Raw genomic sequence first — 15,782 nt, 5'->3', positions numbered from 1 at the left:
AGTATATCGACGTTATTAGCAATAAAATCCACATTAAGGCGCTGTACACGAGGAAAGCGAAATAGTTTGCGTATTGTGTAAAGCAGTTTCCAATAGAAAATAAGAGACCCAATGCAAGAAACAAGCGAGCTCGCTTCATAGTTACAACTTGTCTATACCTGATGCCCAACGATAGCGCAAGAAGCCTGTCTACGCTGATTGCGCTCAAAGTTGCAAGTGAAAACTCTGCCATCACTATGCTGAAGGAATACCATAGAAGTTCGGCAATTCGACAGAAATTCCACTGATGGTAGAAGGCTGCCAAAACAGAAACCACCGCTAGAGGCTGCACAACAAGTCCAACGCAAAGGTCTGAAAATGCCAAACAACGAAGAAATAATTTGGAAGGAGGATTAAGAGAGGATTCTTTGTGGAGAGCTGCGAAGATCAAGGCATTTCCGAGAGTTGCTGTTATGGATAATGCAACATTTAAACCAGATATTACCAAAAGTAGAGTGGAAAGCTGCGAAGAGTTGCGATGTGCAGGCAAGGTTTGGTTACAAAGAAAGCCAGCTTGAAGTGAGAAATTGAACATACTGTGCAACGTTCTTCCAACTTCGTAAATAAAAATCTTGTTAGGTTAGGAATCTGCTTGAGCCAAAGAAAAACGTCCAGAACGTATTTTTGGAGCTGAAGAAAATATAAGAATTGTGTCAACGCATCTGTTTCACATGGAATAGAATCTAAAGGCGCAATGATTGTTGTCTCTCCACTCCTTTTCATGTAGTGCTTAATTACTCTCTCTCTCTCTCTCTCTCTCTCTCTCTCTGCTGTCTTGTCAAAGTACCATAATATGTGTTTTCATGATCTAAATACCTGAAAGCTTTTCTCAATGTTCTTTGGTGTTTCATCTCATTTCCTTGTAAAGTGATAACCTTATTTCCTGTCCTTGTATTTTTTTGCTAATAGAATGGCCCCTGGCTCCATAAAAAAAAAACAAAAAAACGAAAAACAAATCCTTGACTTTGGTTTCATTGACGTGTGGGGTTTTCAAGATATCTCATATGCATTTATGGCTTTAATGATCTTACCTGATAATAATTAATTTTGAAAATTGCCTGATTCCAAAACCAATATTCATTATAATTTGCAGAAAGTAAGATCTTCATATCCCAGAGGTAATTGAAAATATTCATTTATTCAGGAAAAGGAAATGAAATAAAACACAGCTGCTATGTTTGATTTACAAAATAAGATTAGTTTGCTTTTTCAACTTTTTTATTAATTTGATTTCATTATTAGTTCAACCAAATTTACTATGTTCGCAGTTTATTTCAAGTTTTGACTGAACTGAAATCATTAAGAAGATAAAAAGGTGTTATGTTATAGACTGGAAGGACGCAGTAAAGTGCTTGTTTGAATTACTTTGGATATTCATGAGCCGTTTTTGTAAAATTGTTTTTGTAAGCTCACTTCGGAGAAAAGAACAAAAGTTTTTGGGATGTGGAAAATTTTAGTTTTGGTATTGATTGCCATTTGTGTATTTTCATTTCCAAAGGAGACTAATATTATAAATTCGAAATTCATTATTTCTTCAACCAAATTTATTATGTTCACAATTTAAATTTTTGACAGAACTGAAATCATTAAGAAAATAACTAGGTGTTTTGTTACAAACTGGAAAGAAGCAGTGAAGCGCTTTTTTGAATTTGGTTTATCATAAAATTTCTTTCAGTTCGCTTGCAAAATTTATGCAAGCACACTTTGAAACAACAAAGCAAAAGGCTGTAGATTGACAGCCGAAAGCTCATTTTCTTTTTCGAAATTTTTTTAGCCAGCGAACGTTTTTATCGTAATTGTGATTAGACCAAAATTTATTAGGATTCCAAAAATGTCTTTTTTGGTTTTGATTTACTTTTGTGTGTTTGTATTACCGAACTAATAGGTTGGGACATTTGCGAGGATTTCGTGCTATTTGTAAAGCTAAAAAATGTAATAAATAATTCTTGTGCTTGGGATGAAATAACAATATTGAAAATCTAGAAGCTCTTTTGAAAAGGAGACGAAAATATTTATCGTACATGAGAAGTGAAATACACATTCAGAAATGGCCAGGACACGTACAGAAAATCAGTTTTGAACATTTTTGTTTGCTTGGTGTTGTTATCGCTTTAAAAATGCATGCAAAAACATATCAGGGTTTGGTTGCGTGGCCTGAAAAGTAATTATGGCGAATTGTTTTTCAAATAATTTAAGGTGGCTCTGAACTCCATGTGCAGAAGTTTTTTAAACTTTGCCAAAAGTTTAAAATCGAAAATCACCAAACAGTGTCTCAGGTTTTGATTGCACCGCCTGGAAATCAATGACGACGAATTGCCTTTTATGATATATCTATTTTGTCAATAATTGTTATCATTATTTTTAATATTAATTATTAATGACAAATTGACTTTTTTCGGTGCAGCGGGCCAAAAACAAAAAAAAGGAAAAAAAAAACAAACAATAAACAACAAACAACCAAAAAAAAAAAAATGAAGAGGAAGAAAAGAAACCGATTAACAATAGCAGTATAAAACTCTTTGTTATTCCATTTCCTGCCGTTTTTTTTATTGTTCTTTTTTGATTTTTTAAATTCATTTCTTACAACACAGCAAGAATACTTACTTAAAATACGATTGCTAACGCTACAATACAATACTGGATACTTACAATACTACGCTGTACACCTGCAATACTTACACTACTTACAATAAGAGTCTTACACGACCTATTTATTAACACTTTGATCACTTACAACACGATGTTATACTTACAATACGCTACTTACATTTCTTACAGTACTTTTTAAATTTAATAACTTATTCATTTATATAAATCTACAACATACATCTTCAGTACAGCGGCTTAGTAGAGTAAGCTAATTTTACAGAGAGAAAAAGAAGAAATTAAGGTGTTAACCTAGATATATAAATAGTGAAATGAGGGGTAAAGGTAGAGGTGTTTGCATGGCTTCACCATTGTGATGTAAACGAAAAAATTGGTTTTCGTTTTGTGGTAATTTGAGAAAACAGGGAGAAGTTTTTTCTTTATTTTGGGGGAAATATTGTGCATTTTGCATACCCGGATAAAAAGATTGGGTATCAAAAAGTAGAGGTTTAAGCTCAAACTTGTTGTTGTTCGGATTCAACCCTAATTCTACAGATACAACGTTAAATTTATAGTATTTGAAAGTTCTCCACGGTTAACTGCCCATTGCTTAAAGCGGTGCCAAAAAAGAGTAGATAAGTTGCAAGTTCAGGAAAGGTGGATGAGAGTCTTCTTATCATTTTGGCAAAAAGTACACCGTTTTTTATCATTTAAGTTTCTTTTGGTCAGAAAACTGTTAGTTGTTAATCTCCTGTGTAATAGCTTCATCTGGAACACGAACAGTTTAGAAATCGTTGTGTATAGAGGTGTTTGGTGAACTGTGTTGCAGTCAATGTTTTATTGAATTTTAAGCATGTAAGTTGCGATCCTTTTTCTTTTGGCATCAGTGGGTTTCAATAGGACCTTGCATGTTAAACTATTCTTGCGGAATGCAAAAAGAACCAAATATCATGACCAGACCTGTACGGAAATACGTGTAGCGTTTCTGGTTATAATTGTTTTGGTTTTTCTTGATTTTTCTCGGCTTAATTCAATTTCAAAATAATAGTGTAATAATAATAGGCAATAATAAACCTACAGGGAACGAGGATGGCTTATGATGGAGAAGACCACGGCAGATTACAACCAACGTCTCAACCTGGGTCTTCTCCATCTTCCAGAATGGTGAACGGGAGAATGGGTCTTCTTTCGACGAGCGGCCATTTTGAAAATCGTTGAAGAGAAGACCCCGAGGACGAGGTTTGCCGATCACTTTTGAAATTTGGGCTCAATTTTTCATCATGCACAATCCCTGACGTCCCTTGTTCAAGTCTCTTTTTTCTCCTATCTCCAAATAACTTACCGAAACCGAGATTCCTGAGTATTTTCATTACTACGTGTCTCACTTCCCTGATTTTCCAACAGTACAGCAAGGGGTTCAGGGTGGAGTTTAGATAAACCAGAGTAATTCCAAAATAGACGGTGATTACTACAGGTTCAGTTATTTGAGACAACATTGTCTCAACAAACAAAACCAAGCCAAACGGAAGATAGCAAATCATCAGTGCAGCAAATAAACACAAAGCAGTGGACACTGTCTTTTTGTATCGCGACAAGTTCAACGGTGAAATTCCATTCGGTTGACTTTGCGGGATAACATGTGCTTGGATGTGATTTCGAAGAGCAAGGTAGATTCGCGCATAACAGTATATCGACGTTATTAGCAATGACATCCACATGAAGGCGCTGTACACGAGGAAAGCGAAAAAGTTTAGTACGTATTGTGTGACGTAGTTTCCAAAAGAAAGCAACAAAAACATTGCAAGAAACCAGCGAGCTCGCTTTACAGTTACAACTTTTTTATACCTGACGACTAACGATAACGCAAGAAGTCTGTCTACGCTGATTGCGCTCAAAGTTGCAAGTGAAAAATCTGCCATCACTATGCTGAAGGAATACCATAAGAGTTCGGCGACTCGACAGAATTTCCACCGATGATAGAAGGCTGCCAAAAGAGAAACCACCGCTAGAGGCTGCGCAACAAGTCCAACGCAAAGGTCTGAAAATGCCAAACAACGAAGAAATAATTTGGAAGGAGGATTAAGAGAGGATTCTTTGTGGAGAGCTGCGAAGATCAAGGCATTTCCGAGAGTTGCTGTTATGGATAATGCAACATTTAAACCAGATATCACCAAGAGTAGAGTGGAAAGCTGCGAAGAGTTGCGATGTGCAGGCAAGGTTTGGTTACAAAGAAAGCCAGCTTTAAGTGAGTAATTTAACATGCTCTGTAACCTTCTTCAAACTTCGTAAGTAAAAAATGTGTTGGGTTTAAAATCTGCTTGATCTAAAGGAAAACGTGCAAAGCCCCATCTTACTCCGGCGGTTTCAAGGTTTAACTTTTGTTTTGAAGGTGAAGTAAACACAGCTGTCGACAGCCTTTATGAATTGTGTAAACGCATCTGCTGTTTCACATCTAATAGAATCTAAAGTGGAAATAATTGTTGTCACTCGAGTCCTCTTACATGTAGTATTTAATTACTCTCTCTTTTTCTCTCTCTCTCTCTCTGATTGTCAAAGTGAAATAATATCTGTTTTCATGATCTAAGTACCTCCATGATGAAAATATACGTATTGTGTAAAGCTTTTAATGGTCTTTAGATGGTGTTTCAGCTCATTTCCTCAGTTGTAAAGTGATAACCCTGCATTTCCAGTCCTTAATGTTTTGCTGAAAGAATGGTCCCTGGCTCCAGTTACGCGCTCAGCATTTATGAGCTGTTGTAGGCAAATATGACGTGAAACGAAGCTGCCTCGAAAATACAAAATCATTGAGGTTGGGTTTATTGAGGTATTCAAGACATCCCATACGCATTTATGACTTAAATGGTCGCCCCTGATAATAAGTTAATAATCGCTTGATTTCAAAAACCCCATTTATCGTTCTTTATAGGAAGTAAGATTTACATTTCCCTGGGGCTATTTAGAATGTTTATTTATTTACAAAGAAGAAATGAAATATAATGGAGCTGGCCATATTTGCTTCACAAAATAATATTCTTTTGCTTTGTCAACTTGGGTAGTAATTCGAAATTCATTATTGCTTCAACCAAATTTACTATGATCACAGTTTAAAGTTTTGACAGAACTGAAATAATCAAGGAGATAAAAGGTCGCATATTTTAAACTGGAAAGAAGCAGTGAGGTACCTTTTTGAATTTCTATGGATATTCATGAATCATTTTTGTAAAATGACTTTCCGCTCGAGTACAAAAGTCAACTCACTTCCAACAAAAAAACAGTTTTTTGGGGGGATGTCGGAAATTATATTTTTGGTTTTGATTGTCATTTGTGTATATCTGAAGACGAGTAATAAGTGACAATTAAATGGATATTCATGAATCATTTTTGTAAAATGACTTTCACCTCGAGTACAAATACCAACTCACTTCCAACAAAAGAATATATTTTTTTGGGATGTCGAAAATTATATTTTTGGTTTTGATTGTCAATTGTGTATATCTGACGACAACTAATAAGCTAGGAAAAGATTAGGACTACAAATTATCACAAAAAATGCGGGAGATTTGCCAGGACTTCGGGTCAGTCATTGGAATTTTATATTTTGCGTGTGAACGCTGTATGCGAAAGACCAACATCTCAATGTGGTCCCTAGGGTCTCTCCACTTTTCTTTGTAGTAACACTGAAAAAGAAATCTCCTATCAGGCAATAGATATCTGGCAGGAGATTCGTCATTAACTGAAAGAAGTCAGTATATTTTTCTTTGCCAAGGAACTAAAACATTATTTACTGTCAGAACAATACTCTACACAGCATTATTATTCATTATCTCCCGAGTCTGGTTTCCTTTCCTTGCTGTTCTTTTTTTAATCAAGAATAACTCTAAATAGCTATTTAGAGCTAATTCGAAAACCTTTCAGTTCCTTCACTATAACTTGTTGTCATTGTTGTTGTTGTGAAGTAACGGGAGGGAGAATGGGTCTTATCCCGTCAAACCGCCATTTTAAAAATCGTCGAGGAGAAGACCCTGGAAATAAGATTGCTGTCGACTCTAAAGATTTTGGCACAATTTTCCATCATGCACATACCCTGACCACGCTTCTTCATGCCACTTTGTTTTTCAGCCTCCAAATAACTTACCGAAACCCGAAATTCCTGAGTATTTCCTTTACTGCATGTCTCACTTCCTTGATTTTCCAACAGTACAGCAAGGGGTTCAGGGAGGAATTTAAATAAACCAGTGTAATTCCAAAAAAGGAGACGATTACTACAGGTTCAGTTATTTCAGACAACATTGTCTCAACCAGCAAAACCAAGCCAAACGGAAGATAGCAGATCATCAGTGCAGCAAATAACCACAAAGCAGTGGACACTGTCTTTCTGTATCGCGACAAGTTCAATGGTGAAGTTCCATTCAGATGATCTTGCGGAATAACCTGAGCTTGGATGTGATTTCGAAGTGCAAGATAGATTCGCGCATAACAGTATATCGACGTTATTAGCAATGAGATCCACATTAAGGCGCTGTACACGAGGAAAGCAAAATAGTTTACGTATTGTGTGAAGCAGTTTCCAATAGAAAATAACAAAAACAGTGCAAGAAACAAACGAGCTCGCTTTACAGTTACAACTTGTCTATACCTGATACCTAACGATAGCGCAAGAAGCCTGTCTACGCTGATTGCGCTCAAAGTTGCAAGTGAAAAATCTGCCATCACTATGCTGAAGGAATACCATAGAAGTTCGGCAATTCGACAGAAATTCCACCGATGGTAGAAGGCTGCCAAAAGAGAAACCACAGCTAGAGGCTGCACAACAAGTCCAACGCAAAGGTCTGAAAATGCCAAACAACGAAGAAATAATTTGGAAGGAGGATTGAGAGATGATTCTTTGTGGAAAGCAATGAGGATCAACGCATTTCCGACAGTTGCTGTTATAGATAGTACAACGTTTATACCAGATATCACCAAGAAAGGAGTGGAAAACTGCGAAGAGTTGCGATGTGCAGGCAAGGTTTGGTTACAAAGAAAACCAACTTCAAGTGAGAAATTGAACATACTCTGGAGCCTTCTTCCAACTTTGTAAATAAAAAAACTTGTTAGGTTAGGAATCAGCTTTAGCTAAAGAAAAACGTGCAGAGCATCACTTTAGTTACGCTGTAATTTCTGTTTTGGAGCTGAAAAAAAAAATATGAGTTGTGTAAACACATCTGCTGTCTCACATGGAATGGAATCTAAAGGGAAAATGATTGTTTTCTCTCCACTCTTTTTCATGTATTGCTTTGTTACTCTCTTCTTCTTCTGTTTTGTCAAAGTACCATAATATCCGTTTTCATGATCTAAATACCTCCCTGAGGAAAATATATGTATTGTGTAAAGCTTTTTTAAATGGTCTTTGGTGTTTCAGCTCATTTCCTTGTAAAGTGATAAGTAAACCTACATTTCCTGTCCTTGTATTTTTTTCTTGCTAATGGAATGGCCCCTGGCTCCATTAAAAAAGAAAACATCTTTGAGTTGGTTTTGTTGACGTATGTGCTTTTCAAGATATCCCACACGCATTTATGGCTTTAATGATCTTACCTAATAATAATTAATTTCGAAAATCGCGTGATTCCAAAAACAATATTCATTATAATTTGGAGAAAGTAAGATTTTCATATCCCGGAGGTAATTAAAAATATTCATTTATTCAGGGAAAGAAATGAAATTAAACACAGCTCCTATGTTTGATTTAGAAAATAAGATTAGTTTGCTTTTTCAACTTTGGTATAAATTTGAAATTCACTATTAGTTCTACCAAATTTACTATGTTCGCAGTTTATTTCAAGTTTTGACTGAACTGAAATTATTAATAAGATAAACAGGTGCTATGTTGTAAACTGGAAGGAAGCGGTAAAGTACTTTTTTGAATTACTTTGGATTTTCATGAAGCATTTTTGTAAAATTGCTTTTGTAAGCTCACTACGAAGAAAAGAACAAAAGTTTTTGGATGTGGAAAATTTTAGTTTTGGTTTTGATTGCCATTTGTGTATTTTAATTTCTGAAGAAGACTAATATTATAAATTCGAAGTTCATTATTGGTTTAACCAAATTTATTATGCTCACAATTTAAATTTTTGACAGAACTGAAATCATTAAGGAGATAAATAGGTGCTTTGTTATAAACTGGAAGGAAGTAATGAAGTGCTTTTTTGAATTCGGTTTATCATAAGTCATATTTGCATAATTACTTACAATTCGATTGCAAAATTCATACAAGCACACTTTGAAACAACAGAACAAAATTTATTAGGATTCCAAAAATGTCTTTTTTGGTTTTGATTTACTTTTGTGTGTTTTTACTACCGAACTAATACGTTAGGAAGGTATTCGGCTTTGGAGGAAACACCTAAAGATTATCACAACAAATTTGGGACATTTGCCAGGATTTCGTGCTATTTGTAAAGCTAAAAAAATTAATAAGTAATTCATTTGCTTGGGGTGAAATAACAATATTGAAAATCCAAAAGCTCTTTTAACAAGGAAACGAAAATATTTATCGTGCATGACAAGTGAAATCCACATTCACAAATGGTCAGGACAAGCACAGAAAAACAGTTTTGAACATTTTTGTTTGTTTGGTGTTGTTATCGCTTTAAAAATGTATGCAAAACCATCTCAGGGGCCTGTAAAGTAATTATGGAAATAATGTTTTTAAACTTTGCCAAAAGTTTAAAATCAAAAATCACCAAACAGTGTCTCAGGGTTTGGTTGCACCGGCTGGAAAGGAATGATGACGAATTGCCTTTTTTGATATATCTATTTTTTAATAATTGGTATCATTATTTTTAATATTTATTAAAACTAAAAAAGAAGAAAAGAAACGAAAGAATAATAGCAGTGTAAAACTCATCGTTATTCGATTACCTGCCGTTAGGGTTTTTATTCAGTACTATTTTTGATTTTTTAAGTTCATTTCTTACAACACAGCAAAAATACCTATTTAAAATACGACTGGTACCGCCACAATACAATACTGGATACTTACAATACTACACTGTACTCTTGCGATACTTACACCACTTACAATGAGATTCTTACACGATCTATTTAGTAACACTTTGATCACTTACAATACGATGTTGTGCTTACAGTGCGCTACTTACATTTCTTACAGTACTTTTTTAAATTCAATAACTTATCCATTTATATAAATCTACAACATACACCTTCAGTACAGCGGCTTAGTGCAGTGAGCTAATTTTACAGAGAGAAAAAGAAGAAATTAAGGTGCTAACATAGAAATATAAATAGTGAAAAGAGTGGAAAAGGTAGGGGTATTTACATGGCTTCACCATTGTGATGTAAACGAAAAAATGGTTTTCGTTTTTTGGTAATTTGAGAAAACAGGGAGAAGTTTTTTTCTTTATTTTGGGGAAATATTGTACGTTTTGCATACGCGGATAGAACGTCTGGCGATCAAAAAGCAGAAGTTTAGGCTCAAGCTTGTTGTTGTTTGGATTCAAGTCTAATTCTAGATATCAGGTTAAATTTACAAAACGTTGCCAAAAAAGGGTGGATCATTTTGGCATAAAGTACATCGCCCTTTATCCTCCGAGTTTCTTTTGGTCAAAAAACTATTAGTTCTTAATCTCCTATGTAATGGCTTTAAGTGGAAGACGATTGGTTTTGAAATCTTTGTGTATAGACAAGGTGTTCGGTAAACTGTGTTGCAGTCAATGTCTTATTGGGTTTTAAGCATGCAACTTGCCATACGTTTTCTTTTGGCGTCAACGGGTTTCAATAGGCTTTATTTTGAAAGTTGAATTTTTTTTTGCGGAATGCAAAAAAAACCGAGATGTCATGACCAGACCTATAAGGAAATACGTGTAGCGTTTCTGGTTATAACTGTGCTGGTTTTTCTTGATTTTTCTTGGCTTAAATCAGTTTCAAGAAAACTCAAAATAGTGGTGTAATAATGAGAGGTAATAATAAACAAACAGGGATCGAGGATGGCTCAGGATGGAGAGGACCACGGCAGATTACAACCCACGTCTCAACCTGGGTCTTCTCCATTTTCCAGAATGATGAGTGGGAGAATGAGTCTTCTTTCGACGAGCCGCCATTTTGAAAATCGTTGAAGAGAAAACCCTTAGGACGAGGTTTGCAGAAATTTGGGCTCAAATTTCCATCATGCACAAATCTCTTTGTTCTCCAGTTTTCACATAACTTACCGAAACCGAGATTCCTGAATATTTTGTTTACCGTATGTCTCACTTCCCTGATTTCCAACAGCACAGCAAGGGGTTCAGGGTGGAGTTTAGATAGTAAACCAGTTTAAGTCCAAAATAGACGGTGATTACTACAGGTTCAGGTGTTTCAGACAACATTGTCTCAACAAGCAAAACCAAGCCAAACGGAAGATAGCAAATCAACCGTGCAGCAAATAACCATAAAGCAGTGGACACTGTCTTTTTGTACCACGACAAGTTCAACTGTGAAATACCATTCGGTTGACCTTGCGGGATAACATGTGCTTGGATGCGATTTCGAAGAGCAAGATAGATCCACGCATAACAGTATATCGACGTTATTAGCAATGAAATCCACATTAAGGCACTGTACACGAGGAAAGCGAAAAAGTTTAGTGCGTATTGTGTGACGTAGTTTCCAAAAGAAAGCAACAAAAACAGTGCAACAAGCAAGCGAGCTCGCTTCATAGTTACAAGTTGTCTATACCTGATTCCTTACGATAGCGCAAGAAGCCTGTCTACGCTGATTGCGCTCAAAGTTGCAAGTGAAAAATCTGCCATCACTATGCTGAAGGAATACCACAGCAGTTCGGCAACTTCACAGAAATCTGCCAAGGGAGAAAACACCCCTACAGGCTGCACACAACAAGTCCAACACAAAGGTCTGAAAAGGCCAAACAACGAAGAAGTAGTTTAGAAGGATTAAGAGATGATTCTTTGTGGAAAGCAACGAGGATCAATGCATCAAGTTATTTCAAGAAAACCGAAAATAATAGAGTACCAAGAATGATAATCACCAAAGACTGAGAAGCAGTAATAAACCAATAAAGGAACGAGGATGGAGAGGACTATTGCAACCGACGTCTCAATGTTGCCTGAAGAGTCTTGTTTGAATGGTCTTTTCCATTTTACGAAATGGCGGGTGGGAGAATGTGGCTTGTTCTGGCGAGGCGCCATTTTGGAAATCGTCGAGGAGGAGAACCTGGGAATGAGGTTCGTTGGCTCAATTTGCCATCATGCACAAACCATGACGTTGCCTCTTCAAGTCTCTTTGTTCTTCAGTCTCCAAATAACTTACTGAAACCGAGATTCCTGAGTATTTCCTTTACTGCATGTCTCACTTCCCTGATTTTCCAACAGTACAGCAAAGGGTTCAGGGAGGAATTTAAATAAACCAGTGTTATTGCAAAAAAGTTAATGATTACTACAGATCCTGTCATTTCAGGTACAATTGTCCTAGCAATCAAAACCAAGCCAAACGGAAGATAGCAAATCATCAGTGCGGCGAAAACCCACAAAGCAGTGGACACTGTCTTTTTGTATCGCGACAAGTGCAATGGTGAAATTCCATTCGGCTGTCCTTGCGGGATAACCTGAGCTTGGATGTGATTTCGAAGAACAAGGTAGATTCGTGCATAACAACAAATCGACGTTACTAGACATAAAGCCCATATAGAGGCGCTGTACACGAGAAAAGCAAAAGGGTTTACGAGTTCTGCGACGCAATTTCCAATAGAGAATAGCAAAAACAGGGCTACAAACAAGCGAGCTCGCTTTATAGTTACAACTTGTCTATACCTGATGCCTAACGATAGCGCAAGAAGTCTGTCTACGCTGATTGCTAGCGAAGTTGTAAGTGAGAATCCTGCCATCAGTGTGCTGAAGGAAAACCATAGAAGTCCGGCAACTTGACAGAAATTCCCGCGATGTTTGACGGCCGCCAAAAGAAAAACCCCCGTCACTGGCTGCACAACAAGTCCAACGCAAAGGTCTGATATTGCCAAGCAACGAAGAAATAGTTTGGAAGGAGGATTAAGAGAGGATTCTTTGTGGAAAGCCACGAGGATCAACGCATTTCCGAGAGTTGCTGTTATGGATAATGCAACATTTATACCAGATATCACCAAGAATATAGTGGACAGTTCCGAAGAGTTGAGATGTACTGCCAAGGTCGAGTTACAAAGAAAGTCAGTTAGAATTGGTTCCTTGAACATGCTCTGAATGCAGCGAGAACTTCTGGGATGAAAACACGCAAAGTGACATAACTCGGTGATCAGTTTAGAATCTTACCGATCCAACGGAAAACGTATAAAACACCACCTTTTTCGGTTTAAGTGCGTAATTTGTGTTTAGATCGTGAAACGTTGTTATCAATATTGAGTGAGATATGATAAAGAACATCTGCTGTGTCACATCCAATAGAATCTGCAGGTTACTAGTAAAATGGAATGAATCGAGTCACTTCAAAGCCGTTAAAAATTGATTATTACCTCGACTCTGTTGTATTGTCAAAGTAATGTGCAGTTGACATCCGTTTTGATGAATATACGTAATTGTACCTTTTTGGTACACTTCGGCGGCATGTCAGGTGAGTTTGGTCGAGCCGTAATTCGTATTTTGGTGAGATGTAGTCAAGCCAAAACACCTAAGGCGAGACCAAACGAGCCTGATATTGTCAGAGATCGCTTTAAGGGAAGACACGCTATTATTTTTCACAATTATTGTTAGAGTTATAGATCAACATGGCCCTCTCACCAAACCTGCTGTTCAGGCTTCATATCCTTTAATTGAAGTTTCTTTGATTAAAAGTTTCCCGCTCCAGTTAACAAAAGATGAAATAAAACAAACAAACAAACAAGTAATTTTCGGGATTTGTATACAACGGTCATAAAAACCACGTCATCCTTCGAATAGTCGATCTTGGATACCTTGTAGTAATTGATTTTGTTAAGATGTGGTCTGTCGAAGACGCATTTATAGGTTTTGTGATTAACCTTTCTAATAATTTGAAAACTGATCATTTAATAATCTCCTGGTTTCAAAAACACAATACATTGAATTCTGTTGCCTTCCAAATAAAATCTAAATTTCCTGGGGAAAATTACGTTTTAATAGAAATTTATTTGTCATTCCACATGGCACAAATATTTATTTATTCGCAAAAAAACAGAATAAAATAAATTAAAGCCGCGTTTTTTTTGTTTTACAAATATTGTCTGCTGTCGACTATTACTTCGCGATTCATTATTTTCTCTGCCGTCACAAAAAAAAGCATAATTCTAAAGATGTAATGTTTAATTCATTTATCTGAAACAGCGAAGTACTTTTATGGAATCCCTGGGGATTGTTATTGGTCATTGTTCGCAAAATTACTTTCTCTTAGAATTTCGCGCTTATAAATGAACAAAAGAGCAATTTTTTTTAAAGATAACACAAATTTGTTTTTTGCTGTTGATTGCCAGAAGGCGATGAGTCAGTATTTTGAGAAAGAATTCTGGTTTTAAAGGAAAGAATGATGACTTTATTTGTCTATATAAATAAACAAATATCTTAAATAACTTACGTATTTGGAATGAAGGACTCTGGCCAAGCGAGGCTCTCTTGCATGGCGTTAGAATGAGATTGGAGACTCAAGTGTTGTTAAGAAAGGCAAAGAAAATGCAGTAGTGAAATACACATTCACAGATGGTCTCGACACGTAGAGCAGTTCTGAATCAACTATTTGTAGCTCGTTTTCTTCCATTCAGTTTAAAATAGATCCAGTAGAATCTGGTAAAAATAATCAGATAAAAAAATATATATATATCTGCATTACATTGCATTGTACCAGTTTTAATCTTGTCTTTTTTGTAAATGCGTTCTTGTTTTATTAGTCTTAATACTATGTTGTAATTTTAATCAGTTTAATAAGTTTTATATTGATAAAAAATTTTTCTCAAAACCCACTTGGGATAAACTATTAAATAAGACTGTATTATAATTTCAGGTGTTAATTGCATGTCTCGAAAAGGAATTGTTACGAAACAATTTGGGTCAAAATTTGTGTCGAATTCTTAACATTCAGCTTGTACGACAGCAAGTTGTAAAATAAACTTATCTTTGGAAATTATTTTCTCCAGTTTTTGTGATTTTAATTTGTGAACTTATGTTTTACAGTATGGTTGGAATATTTCACGATTTGCTGAACGCCAGAAACCAGTGCTGCTCGATCTTTTTTGTCACTCTGTACATCAATGTTTACCCAACGAGAAGTTTATTTAAAGTTTATCTTTATCTTCAAGTATTAGAAAAATATCGAGATCTCTCGTAACAGATAGTATTTGCTGTTGGCCGAATCGATCGAGCACGGGAGTCGACTGGAGTTAAGAACTGGACAAGAGTTCTCAACAGCTTTTCCTTGTGAACTATCACGAAAATACAGCAGGTTCAAAGTTGGTCAGAGGACACGAGATTTATCGCTCCAGTGAGTGCGAGATGTTGAACTGCCGTCGTCGACTTTCTTTCTCGTTTGATCATAAGCTTACTTTGCAAGGCGAAATCTTAGGAAACTGTTTTTGAATCAGTGAAAAATCAAGTTGCGAATTTAAGAAAGATGTTATTTCAAATTTCGCTTCAGTCTCCTGATGGAAGTCGAGCCCATGACCCTCCGCACATTGGTGGAGCGTTTTAACAACTGAGCTATAGGGAGGCTGGTGACGGACTTAAATTATACATATGCGTTATTTACCAAGTGTGAGGTCAAGATGGCTGAATATTAGCCAAGTTCGTTTCTTGCGTGTTTATGGACCGACACGGAGTCGAGGTCCATAAACTCGCAAAAAAAGAACGAGGTCAATATCCAGCCATCTTGACCGAACAAGCTTGATCAATAAAGGATTTATTATATGGCTTTCGGGGAAATTTTTCTTGCGGGACACGGCGGGTAGTCCCGAGCGGGCAAGATAGCTTCATCTTATCTTAGATAAGTTATCTTATGGATAATTAGAATATTTGTATATTTGTATTTGTATTTGTATTTGTATATTTGTATATATATTTTAAATTTTAATATGTGGGGACATCCCTAGTATGGTGCCATTGCGCTTTTGGTTGTCTCCTTCTCCACTGCTTTTTGTTTGTTTGTTTTGTTTTTAGTTAGTTATCTTAATTATT

At 36.1% G+C, this 15,782-nt stretch overlaps 1 protein-coding gene across 1 annotated transcript in view; it reads left to right on the top strand.

Annotated features, from left to right (window-relative positions):
- Positions 1-15,782, top strand: part of LOC145488995 (ZZ-type zinc finger-containing protein 3-like) — a 30,736-nt gene that overhangs the window by 11,858 nt on the left and 3,096 nt on the right. The window lies entirely within an intron of this gene.

The sequence above is a fragment of the Orbicella franksi genome, chromosome 1, assembly GCF_964199315.1.
Source record: "Orbicella franksi chromosome 1, jaOrbFran1.1, whole genome shotgun sequence".
NCBI classification, from domain to species: Eukaryota; Metazoa; Cnidaria; class Anthozoa; order Scleractinia; family Merulinidae; genus Orbicella; species Orbicella franksi.
Note: the sequence above shows the minus strand (reverse complement) of the source record. Positions and strands in the feature narration are given on the sequence as shown.